Source organism: Mus pahari, chromosome 20 (assembly GCF_900095145.1).
Source record: "Mus pahari chromosome 20, PAHARI_EIJ_v1.1, whole genome shotgun sequence".
In the NCBI taxonomy this organism is placed as follows: domain Eukaryota; kingdom Metazoa; phylum Chordata; class Mammalia; order Rodentia; family Muridae; genus Mus; species Mus pahari.
The window spans coordinates 28921958-28934617 of NC_034609.1; the positions used below are offsets into that span (position 1 = coordinate 28921958).

Below are 12660 nucleotides of genomic sequence, written 5' to 3' on the forward strand. Positions count from 1 at the left end.
AAAAAAAAAAAAAAAAAAAAAAAAAAAAAAGGCAGCTGTTGCTTTTCCAGGGCCTAGAGTTCAGTTCCCAGCACCCACACCAAGAGGCTCACAACCACTTTTAACTCCTGCTCCAAGAGACCCAACATATGTGACAGGTAAACACATACACAAATGCACACATTAATTTAAAGACCATCACCATTTGGGAGGCTAGGGCTGGAAGGCTACAAGTCCCAAGGCCAGCCTGGGTTGGATAGCAAGACTATGTCAACACCACACAAGCACCCAGAAGTCGGGCGGTGGTGGCGCACGCCTTTAAACCCAGCACTCGGGAGGCAGAGGCAGGCGGATTTCTGAGTTCAAGGCCAGTCTGGTCTACCAAGTGAGTTCCAGGACAGCCAGGGCTATACAGAGAAACCCTGTCTCAAAAAACAAAAACAAAAACAAACAACAACAACAACAAAAAAAACCAAGCACCCAGAAGGGATGGACAGACAGACAGATATCTATGTTTCTATAGGCACAGAGTACTCTGGGCAGGAAATGGCAGAATCCAAATATGGGCAATTTCTATGAAGCTCTAGGAGTTTGTTAGTATTATTCAATTTTTAAAACCACTTACTATTTTGTTGTTGTTGTTGTTGTTTTTTTAAACAAAGTAGCTGGGCGGTGGCACAGACCTTTAATCCTAGCACCCAGAGGTGGGCAGATCTCTGTGAGTTCCAGGACAGAGTTTAAAAAAAAGGATAGCTCTGTGGAAAGGAAGGCCTGGATTCAATCCCCAACAACGAGACCAACGTGTGTGTGTGTGTGTGTGTGTGTGTGTGTGTATGTGCGCGCGCACACACACACACACACACACACACACACACACACACACACAGACAGACCTAATAAACAGTTGAAGGATATCACCTCTAGCCCTCCTTGCCCCACTGTGCTGCCATGTGAACCAAATGAACTTGTGTGAGCTAGAGGTTTATACAGGCTAGAAAAACCAGGAATTCCTGCCTAACAACCATTTGACAAGAGTGCTTGTTGAAGGGCTTTCTTACCCTTAAAGGCTGTTCTGAGCCATTCAGTACTGGGAGGAAAGGCCACAGAACTTCCTGGCACTCTTAGGGGTCTGGTCAAAGTTGGAAACAGACATTGGGCATGCAACAGAGCTGCTGAGCAGGACACTTGTCTAGCCCTTGACCAAGAACTGGTAGTACCCTGTGACCTCAGAACAAGGCCGAGGTGCCCTCTACAGGAAGGGTGCGCTCCTGAGCCTTCCTCTCCTAAGATTCCCCTGAGTAATTCTTCTTCTTCTTCTTTTTTTTTTTTTTTTTTTGGTTTTTCGAGACAGGGTTTCTCTGTATAGCCCTGGCTGTCCTGGAACTCACTTACTTTGTAGACCAGGCTGGCCAAGAACTCAGAAATCCNCCTGCCTCTGCCTCTGCCTCCCAAGTGCTGGGATTAAAGGCGTGCGCCACCACCGCCCTGCCCCGAGTAATTCTAAATCATGTTTTCAGTCTTTCCCCAGGACCTGCTTCTAAAATAATTCTCACTGAGATCTACTGTGCCTCAGTTTAGACCACATGAAGGGGAGCTGGGGAGAAAATGCTTTGCAGAGTACATTGGTTTAAGTGCAAAGAGTCATTTATAAAAGACTTCTAGGGGCAAGTACAGTGCTTATTAAAACTCCCCACAGGTGCCAGGAAAATCTGTGTTCTTAAACAGTCTAAGTGGCTACGGTTCAACTGAGGGATACATATCACATCACTTCCAGAAAATAAGCTAGAACTTAAAGCTGTTCTGGTCAAAGGCCTCTCTGGTCTTTGGTCTCAAATAATGTGGCTGGCTGGGCTTTGCTCTCTCTTTCTCTCTCATAAACAATATGCTGAAGTCAGTTGCTATGGCAAGAGACACTTGAAATGTTTCCTGGGTTGACATGCTGCGCTAACATTTCATATCGCTCTCCTCCGCAGCAGCCACAGCAAACACTGGGAGACACGTCCAGGAAGGGAAACAGAGGGCAGCAGGGACCAGAAACCAAATCAAGGGAAGGAGGCAAGCTGACTTCTAACCAGGAAATCAACTGGTGATTGTGGGAGCCGGCCTTGGGGAACACCCACCAAGAAAGTCATTAAGAACAAAGGGTGACAGAACAAAGTAAGAAAAACAATAGGGGGAGAGAAATCCCCGCTAATTAAACACCACAGCTGCTTTTATTGCATCTCCTGGTGATTATCTGTATACAGCTGGTCTCCCACAACCAAAACATCAGCTCCACAAAAGGAGTGACCACCCTCATCTAACCTAGTCCGCCCTTGGTAAAAGGAAGTGAAGCCACCCACTTCTTACCAGCTCTGCTGCCCTAAGATCACTGCGCCCTTATGCTGTTTCCATAATAACAGCCGTCACTACCACTTAGAAGGCACTTATTCTAGGCCAGGCGCTGCTTGAAGCGCTTACACAGAAATTCACTTAATTCAACACTCGGAGGTAGCCCTATGATTTCAAACTCTTCCCACAGATCTCTCTAGTCCTTGGTCTCAGATGTGGACTTCCCCCCACCCCACCCCACCCCACCCGCTCCCCACGATCCCCCGCCACTTTGTCTCATGGCACGTGACACGAGAACATGACAACGACGCTCCTGTATGCACAGATGAGGGCAGAGAGAGACTTGTGGGTTCCAGGAGGCTTGGCTACACGCACTGCACTATGGTAATCTTCAAATGATTTCTGCTCAGCAGCCAGAGGATAAAGCCCTTTTGAAAATTTGAAACTCTGATCAAAGGCTTCGGTGACTCCCTTCACGTTCTGGGATAGAAGTTGAAACCCCTCATCATGAACTTTAGGAACTGCCCTCGCATTTCGGTCCCTTACTAGTGCTCTGCTGCCTGGAGTTTTGTGTTCGCTTTCCCTCTTTCAGAAACGCCCTTCCCCTAAGTCGCAATTCTGGCTCCTTCCCGGCCTCCGTGTTTTTAGCTTAAGAGTCACCTTTAGGGCCCACCCGAGCCCTTAATGAGACCTGAGAGTACTCTAGTCACGTGTCTGGCGCCAGCTTCCCCACCCCATCACTTAATTCCCTGTGGGTTGCGAAGGCTGAAGGCGTCTGCCCGGAGGCCCGACGCCTGGCTGGCACACTGCCTGGCGATCGGCGGGCGCTCAGTGCGGATCTATAGCCCAGATTGACGATAAAAGGAAGTCCCGCGCTCCACTGCGTCGGCGAAACCCAGCAGCAGGCCGAGACGGGCCCGGAGTCCCGCCAGGCACCCGCGCGGCGCGGGCCGGTGGCTCGGGCCAGGCTCGGAGGTGAGAAACGCCGCAGCCGCTCCTCACCTGCGCGTGGTGGCGGCCGCGCCAGATGCGGCCTGCCAAGGTCAGCCAGCGGCTCGGCCCCGCCCTGCCCGTCCACCCTCCCCAGGGCGGCCGCACTTCAGACCGTCCGGGCAGAGTCGGTCCCCCGGACACGGAGGAGACGCGTCCCGGAGCGCGGCTCCATCCCGGACGGAGGTTGGGCCTCAGAGTCCTTCCGCCTTAGCAAGGACCCGCTGGCTGTGCTGCAGCCTTGCCAGGCCAAGGCAGGCTGGGCCTTGCCCGGTGCGGGGCCCGTTCCCCTGGCAACAGCGCCGAGCTACGGCGCCCCACAGCGGCCAAACCGCGCTGCGTACTTCGCAGGAGCATCGTGGCTCTGGGCGGAGTTTTGTCAAGTGCCCCCTGACTCTAAAGCATGCCCACTCTTCATTCCCCCCCCATAATCTTTCACAGGGAAAACCCACTCCCTTCCACCCCCCCCCATCCACAATTTGTCTTCCAAGAATCCTACTCTCCTCAAAACGTGTCCTGTATCTAATTTGAAGAAGACAGACCTAAACAAAGGCTTTACCCAACTGAAAATGTGAGCAACTATAATGTAAGGCGTGAAGTATAAGAATTTAGTATTGATACCACAAAATGTCTAATTTTTTTGTTCGATTTTATTTTTGCGCTTTTGTTTTTATTGTTTTTGCTTAGGAATGTGGGGATTGAGACAGAGTAGCCCTAGCTGGCCTGAAACTCACTACATAAACCAGGCTGGCCTCAAACTCACAGATCTGCCTGCCTCAGGCTCCAGAGTGTTAGAATTGAAGCATGTGCCACCACACCAAGAATTTTTTGGTTTTGTTTTAAAGATTTATTTGAGGGGAGCTGAAGAGATGGTTCATAGGTTAAGAGCAATGGCTACTCCTCCAGAGGTCCTAAGTTCAATTCCCAGCAACTGTATGGGGGACTCATAACCATCTGTAATGGGATAGGATTCCTTCTCCTGGTGATATATTATATATCACTCATATATAAAATAAATAAACAAATCTTTAGAAAAAGATTTATTTGTGGGACAGGGGGAGCTGGAGAGATGGCTCAGCAGTTAAAAGCACTAAGCACTCTTCCAAAGGACCCAGGTTCAAATCCTTGTACATGTATGACAGCTCACAACTGTCTATAACTCCAAGATCTGACACTCTCACACAGACATACATGCAGGCAAAATAGCAATGCACATTTTAAAAAATTAAAATAAAGAGACTTATTTGGGGGCCAGGAGTAATGGCTTATACCTTTGATCCCAGCATTCTGGAGGCAGAAGCAAGAGGATCTCTGTGAGTTAAGGCCAGCCTGGTCTATATAGTGAGTTTAAAGCCACTCAGGGATATGTAGTTAGATTCTGTCTGGAAAAAAAAGGCAATTATTATTATTTATTGTATGTTTTTGTATCTGTGGTCCAGGAGGCCAAAGATGTCAGGTCCCTTTGGAGCTAGAGTTACAGGTGGGTGTGAGCCCCCAGACATGGGTGCTGGGAGCCAAACTCAGGTCCCTAACAAAAGAAATACAGGATGCTGACCACTGAGCCATTGTTCCAGCCCCCAAATATCTAAATTCTTTATTGACCTTAAATCAAGCATAATTCCTTTTAGAAGCTCCCATATTCAAATTCAATATAGGTCTTGTCCACTAGACTCTTTCATCCCAGATTATTCCAAAGAACTTGGAAACACACATACACACACACACATACACACACACACATACACATACACACACACCACTCTCCTGTCAGGATCCCTCTCTGCTACTGCCCCAGGCTACAGAGATTTTCTAGTTAGGACTCTGGGGGCTCCCTCTGGAACTTCTAGGGGACAGAACCTTTAGTTTCTCTTTCCTTCGAAGGATCTCCTTCTTAAACTGGATTTCTTAGAAATTCTCTCCCCCGGCCCCCTCTGCTTAGCCTGGCAGTACTTGTATTACTCCTAGCACTGGAAGACAGAGGCAGGCAAATCTCTGTGAGGTTGAGACCAGCCTGGTCTACATAGTGAGTTCCAGGACAGTTTCGAAAGCTCTAAAATGGAAAGTTCCTGGGGTAGCTACCCCACACTGGACAGATAGGGACAGAAAGTGTATCTATCACTAAAAATATGTAAGTCACATGTGTGAAGTAAATGTGACATAACTCTACTCTGTCACATGCCAATTTGGGTCCTTATGCAAGCTAACCTCTCTATAATTTAAATTCTTGCTTTTAGGACTGACTGATAAAGTTCAAATTTGAAGATAATATCAAGGTTACTCTGGCTTCAGAAACACATATGACTCCTCAGTTGTTATCTGGAAACTGAGAACCCAGAATCAAATAGAGAAATGAAGGTGGAGGAAGGGTTAATTAATGTCCCCAGCACGAAAAGAGACCCAAGAGTCATAGCCTTCTACACCCCAGAGTCTCCTACCTCCAGGATACATCTCCTGCATGTCTATAGAGCATCCTGCATGCAACAGATCCCTATATTCCTTCTTAGTTTTTAACCAAAAAGCCTGGTCCTTCCGGAGAGCAGGACTCCAGCTGAGCCTTTTGGGAAACACTATCGCCCTCCTTAGCAGCCATCTTAGCAGGCATCTTCACCAACACATGAATTACTTTCTTCCTGTGGCCGCGCTAAAACACCACAACGAGGCAGATTATAGAAGCATGTGTTTGGGCTTATGGTTGCAGAGGGATGAGTCCGCCAGGGCCAGCAGCAGGCTGAGTAGCAGGGGCAGGAAAATGGAGAGCAAACTGAAAATACGGTGACACCATGCTCTCTCAATACGTTCTCAGTGACATACTTCCTTTGGCAAGGCTGCAGCGCCTAACCGTCCCCAAACAGCGCCATCGGCGGCGGGGAACCAAGTGTGCCTAAGCATGTGAGAGACATTTCTCACTCAAACCACTACATTCCACTTTCTGGCCCCACAGTCCATTAGCCTTATTATAATGCAAAATACATTTACTCAAACTTCAAAAGTCTTCATAGTCTTTCATAGTTCTCAACACAGCATGAAGTTTGGGTCTCTTCTGAGACTCAGGCAATGTTTTTGTTTATTTGTTGTTGTTGTTGTTGTTGTGTTTTATTGTTTTGTTTTTGAGACTATGTCTCCCTGGCTGACCTGAAACTCATTACTTAGACTAGACTGGCTTCAAATTTACAGAGATCCACCTGCCTCTGCCTCCCAAGTGCTGGGATTAAAGGCATGCGCCACCACTGCCCGGCTTTCAAGACAATCTTTTAATTGTAACCCTCTGTAAAATAAAAATGCAAATTACATTCTCCAATATATACCAGCACAGAATATACACTATCACTTCAAAGGGGAGGAATGGGAACATAGAGAAGAACTACTGGACCAAAGCAAGACTTGAACTGAGCAGTGGAAACACCAAATCCTGTAGCTCAATATCTGGTATTAGAGAGCTTAGCTCTGCCCGCACGCAAGCTTTGCAGCTTATGGGATACATCTCTCGTGGACTGGTTCCTCTACTGAGCTGCAGCTTTCCTTGGCAGATGTCTTACAGCTCCACTGTATCCCAGACTTCACTTTCACAGCCTCATGCAGTGGCCTGTCAGGTCCTTCCTCCCTCTCGCGGGGCTTCTGAGCAAGCACTCCCTCTGCCACACCCTGCCTGGTCTCAGTGACTCTCTGGAACTGCAAAGGGAGAGTTGTGACCCTTTACTCTTGCATCGGTCAAGCCTTGAAAGCCAGAATGGTTATGCAGCGCATGCTTGAACACATTGGCAGCTTATTTCTAGGAACAGAAACATACATGTTGTAAATTTTACTTGTTGGGTGATAGTTTTGTGCACAGTGTATTCAGATGGTGATTACTGTGCCCAGAGATCTGGTTTCAGTCTAGATGTTGTCACTGTCGTGATTATTGGAGAATCATTTGTCTCAATGATGTGTAAAAATTGTTTTTCATCGACTCTGATTGGTTAATAAAGAGCTGATTCAGCCAATAGCTGGGCAGGAGAAGAGATAGGGCAGGGATTCCAACCCCATCAGTGGATCCCAAGGAGAGAAAGAAAGAAAAGAGGAAGGACCTGGAGGATTTGCCATGAGGTCACGATGAGAGAGCAGCCATGAGGACACACATGGACCAGAGCAAGTCAGGGTAAGACTCAGATGGCAAGTAATAGGGCATGTGTCTGTGAAGTAGTCCAGGCCAGCATAGTTGGGTTAGAATAACTCAGAACCTGCCCAGCTTAGTGCTTTCAGCTTATTAATAAATATAAGGTCTCTGTGTCATTTATTTGGGAACAATGGGGGTATAGGAAAAAAACCCAACAGGATTACATTTATATTTGGTGCCCAACATGAAGCACAAACCCACAACCCTGAGATTAAGAGTCTCCAGCTCGGGCTAGAGAGATGGCCCAGCAGTTAAGAGCACCGACTTCTCTTCCAAAGGTCGAGTTCAAGTCCCAGCAACCACATGATGGCTCACAGCCATCCGTAATGAGATCTGATGCCCTCTTCCGGGGTGTCTGAAAACAGCTACAGTGTACTTACATATAATAAATCTTAACTGAGCTAGTGAAAAAGAAACAACCCCCCCAATTTCATTTACATTTGGTCCCATATTGAGCGCCATATATATAAGTACTTAGTTGAGGGGGCGGGGCTTCATCCCCCTTGCTCCCAAATGATGACAGGGTGTTTCTACACCCGTTCTAGCCTGTTTTAACTTCCAAGTAAATGACACAAAAACCTAATAAATTCATCAAGAGGCGTCAAGCTCTATAACTAATCCTCTAAAGCTACCTACTTCCAAGCCACACGGTCCTGTGATCTAAGTCTTGTCCTGGCTCACTCTGTTCCATGTGTGTCCTCATGGTGACTCCTCCTGGTTCTTCCACATGATCTACCCATATGAAACAACTTCTCTTCCTCCCTTCCTCTCCCCCCCCTCCCAGGGCTCCCCTGACTAGGAACAGAACTTCTGCCTTCCCTCCTCCTCTTGCCAGCTATTGGCTGAATCAGCTCTTTTTAACCAATCAGAGGTGATGGGAACCAATTTTTACACAATACTGCGACTGGAGATGCTGTACAATACCAGCACCTGACTGCAGCCGGATCTCTGGCACCAAAATCAGCACCTGAATACACAGTGCACAAAGCCGTCCCCCAACACCAGCTTGGCAGACATCTTGCTCTCCCCTTTGTTTTAGTGCAAACCAGGCCTCTCCTTAATGCTGCCAATCTCCTTAACAATTAACAGTTTCTCTTTTCAACAAACACAGTTGGCTGTGACATTAAGCTTACTGGGGCTCTTTGTCTCTCCAAACTGTGCATCTCTTATTTTTTTTCTGCCCTCCCTGCTCTTTTTCATTGTAGACCTGTATAAGCATTATCAATAATAGTCATACTGCAGACCCAGCATCATTCAGTCTTGAAGTTTCTCCATTAAAGAAATTAGTCTACGCTTTTTAGTTTAGCCTCAGCCAAGATCTTAGGACAAAGGTAGAAGGTAGTTAAGATTCTTTGTCAAAATATCACAGAATATGGCTTTGGCCCAATTGTTTTTAAAGTCATTGTTTCCTTCTGAAACCCAAGGCTTCTACAATCCACTTGGCTCTCAGTATTGTGGTTTTCCAGGCTCCTGCTAGGATGATCCATTAAGTTTGGCTTAAAATATTAAACTACTTAAACTGCTTTTCTTTAACCCCAGCACCTGGGAGGCAGAGGCAGGTAGATTTCTGAGTTCGAGGCCAGCCTGGTCTACAGATTGAGTTCCAGGATAGCCAGGGCTACACAGAGAAACCCTGTCTCGAAAAACCAAAAACCAAAAACAAAAAACAAAACTGCTTTTCTTTCTTTTGTTGTTGTTGTTGTTGTTGTTTGTTTGTTTGTTTGTTTTTCGCGACAGGCAGGGTTTCTCTGTGTAGCCCTGGCTATCCTGGAACTCACTCTGTAGACAAGGCTGGTCTCGAACTCAGAAATCGCCTGCCTCTGCCTCCCAGGTGCTGGGATTAAAGGCGTGGCCACCACTGCCCGGAGACCGTATACATTTAAAGGGGTTTTGCAATGAAGTTCTAAGGGTCTCAGAAACAGAGACTCAAGATAATCACGAGAGCAGCGCCTTGGAGGTTCTGCGGATCTGTGTCTTGCTTCAACAGTGTTTGGGTGGAACAGACTCCGGGACTCCCACTTTATTATTAGCTCCCAGCCACCTTACAAGTCTCTCCAGCCGCAGCCTCCGGAACCATCTCCTTGCGCCTTCTGCTCCTAGGATCAGCCAGCACCGTCTTCACGGTTAGCCCCATACTCCCGATCAGCCAGGACGTCGGATTCGTCAGAATTATTCCACCGAAGTGGAAGCTGCCGTGAACCGCCTGGTCAACCTGCACCTACGGGCCTCCTCCACCTACCTTTCTCTGGGCTTCTTTTTTGGATCGGGATGATGTGGCTTTGGGGAGCGTTAGGCCACTTCGGCAAATTGGCTGAAGAGAAACACGAGGAGGGCCCCAAGCGTCTTCTCAAGTTGTAGAACGAGATCACTGGGCCGTCCACTCTTCCAGGATGTGCAGAAGCCATCCCAAGATGAATGGGGTAAAACCCAGGAGGCCATGGAAGCTGCCTTGGCCCTGGAGAAGAAGGGTCTGCATGCCCTGGGTTCTGCCCACACAGACCCTCATCTCTGTGACTTCTTGGAAAGCCACTTCCTGGATAAGGAGGTGAAGCTCATCAAGAAGATGGCCAACCACCTGACCAACCTCTCTACCCTGACGGGGCCACAACCAGCGCAGACTGGCGTGCCCCAGGCATCTCGGGGCGAATAGCTCTTTGAGCGCCTCACTCTCGAGCATGACTAGGAAGCCTCTGTGCTATCCAAGGGGCTCCCTCCTCTGCGCTGTACCAGCCCACCTCAGGATCTCCACCTGAATGAACCTCTCAAGCCATTGGGCAGCACCGCCCTGGAGCCTCTCACAAGTCTTGGACCAGGTAAAAATAAAGTAAGAGAGAGAGAGGGAGAGAGAGAGAGAGAGAGAGAGAGAGAGAGAGAGAGAAGAGAGAGAGAGAGAGAGAGAGAGAATTTTTTAAGAGTCTTTATGGAGAGAGGCAGGAAAGCCACGGTGGATAAGGACAATGGAAACAGAAGTCAGAAAGATTTGAAGACACTGCACTGACAGCTGTGAAGATAGAAAAGGGAGCCATGATTCAGGGAGAGATGGTTCTAGAAGCCAAAAGAGGCAAGGAGACAGATTCACCCTCCAGGGGAAACAGACTGTTGTTACCTTACCCTTAACCCAATGAAGCCACTTCAAACTTCTAACCTCCAGAATTTCAGGAAAATAAATGTGTGTGGTACTAAGCCACTATATCTGCGGTCATTTGTCGTGGCAGCAGGAGGAAACAAACAAAGTGAATTTCGAATAAGGATTAGTGCACAGATATACAACCAATTCTATGTTTGTGTATAACTGACAGCTGCTTTTATCTAAATCAAAAACCTAAGTAACAGCTGAGACACGCCTCCCCCCACCCCACCCCCGCCATGTCCCTATGAAGGAGACTCTCAGAGACGAGGCTTGCTCTCACCCAAATCTCTTTCTGAGTTCTCCTTAGCCTGGGGTCCCCAGTCTGGTCACCAAGACCTCACTGTCTGAGAAATGTCAGAGAGAACTAAGTCTTTCTACTGTGAAACAACATCTTGTCCCGGTAAGATGTCACAACAGGTAAAGTACTTCCTGACGAGCCCAAAGATACAGGAAGAGTTCTTCCTGTCTGGAATCCAATCCCCAACTCCTCCCCAGACCCATGTGGTAGAAGAGGCAAACCAACTCATGCAAGTACTCCTCTGACTTCCACACATGGGCACACAGACAGACAGACAGACAGACAGACACACGCACACGCACACACACTATAAATAAATACACAGTAATATATAAGTGAAAAAAGCAACCACATCAGTCTTATTTACTATCCTCAAGGAAACACCCAATTTGGAGGTGCGGGCCTGTAACCTCAGTGCCCAGAAGGTAGATCGAGAGGAGGATTGTGATTTTAAGTTGAGCCTGGGCGACCTCGGGAGACCATGACTCCCAAAAACAAAACAAAAGCGCTAAGCTCCTCCAGGAGTCCCTTTGCCTGTGGGATCAATGGAAACACAGAGCAAGCTTGGCTGCCAGGGCCCTGTTCAGCCCCTTCTGGCCACCTCCCTGGCACATGAGGCTATTCTCGTCCCCTGTGGCGAGCCAGCATCCCTGGCGTCCCCCTCAGGCCTTTCTAATAGGTTACCCTTCACTGAGAACGCTGTCTTGTGCTCTCTCCTGAGGGCCATTTTCTGTGAAAACATGAGACCTGTGTCCTTTCTGGGTCAGAAGTCGCCCCTCAGGCTTTTTCCTACCCCATCCCCCTATCCCATAAGGCAGGTCTTCCCACCTCAGAAGAGCCTTAAACCTCGAAGGGAAAATGCCACATTGGTTTAAAGCCTGGAACACTCTTGAGTTGGGAGACCACAAGCTGGCTACCATGATTCCAGGGAACTGTGAGAGGCTCCACTCTGAAGACAGAGTGGGCTCATCCTTCCCTGAGCCAGAGGAGAGTCTCAGTCAGGACCATGTGCACTCCGGCTTTTTGGAACTGGATTCCTGTCACAGGGCAGACCGGTGGTCACCTGTTTCCAGTCACCAGCTAGTGACACAACCCCTGTAAGTCTCAGTTTGGTCTGTTCAGTTTCATCAATTTAATTATCAAATTATCATGGGCGGGAGGTGGCCAGCCAGAGTTCTTCCTGTCTGGAACCACTTTATCTGGGTCACAATACCTTCTTCCGTGGACCTTGGAGAGTAAGCTTTGGCTTACCGCAATGGTCCTAGTGAGCCCCACCACCAACTAACTGGTTTTATTGCTTTCACTGGGGATCCTCCCCACTCCCATCTCCTCACGGACTATGCAGACCTTAGGAAGGAGGCGGGAGAGCTGGCGAGATGTCACATGAGTTCCCTTCTCAGCATCCACATAAAAGCTAGGAGAATAACCCCAGATCTAGAGAGAAAGAGCTTGCTGGCCAGCCAATCTAGGGAAACCAACAAGCCCCGGACTCAGGAGACCCTCCCTATTTCAAAAAGAATAGCTGGGCAGGCAAGATGGCTCAGTACATTAAACACTTGATGACCTGAGTTTAGTCCCCAGAACCCGTGTAAGGTAGGGAAAAACCAACTCCATAAGGATGACCTCTGACCTCCACACATCCACGCATGCTCTGTGGCACACATGCCCCTCTTTGCATCATACACTGTCTTAGTCAGGGTTTCTATTCCTGCACAAACATCATGACCAAGAAGCAAGTTGGGGAGGAAAGGGTTTATTCGGCTTACATTTCCATACTGC

At 48.1% G+C, this 12660-nt stretch overlaps 1 protein-coding gene across 3 annotated transcripts in view; it reads right to left on the reverse strand.

The window, feature by feature from the left end:
• The window catches only part of Zdhhc1 (zinc finger DHHC-type containing 1), a 24408-nt gene extending 20870 nt beyond the window's left edge, over positions 1-3538 (reverse strand). For all 3 annotated transcript variants that reach the window (XM_029532599.1, XM_029532597.1, XM_029532600.1), the window contains exon 1: positions 3313-3538. The gene's annotated coding sequence lies outside the window, so the exon portion shown is untranslated. The remainder of the gene's footprint in view (positions 1-3312) is intronic.
• Positions 3539-12660: the final 9122 nt, after the last annotated feature.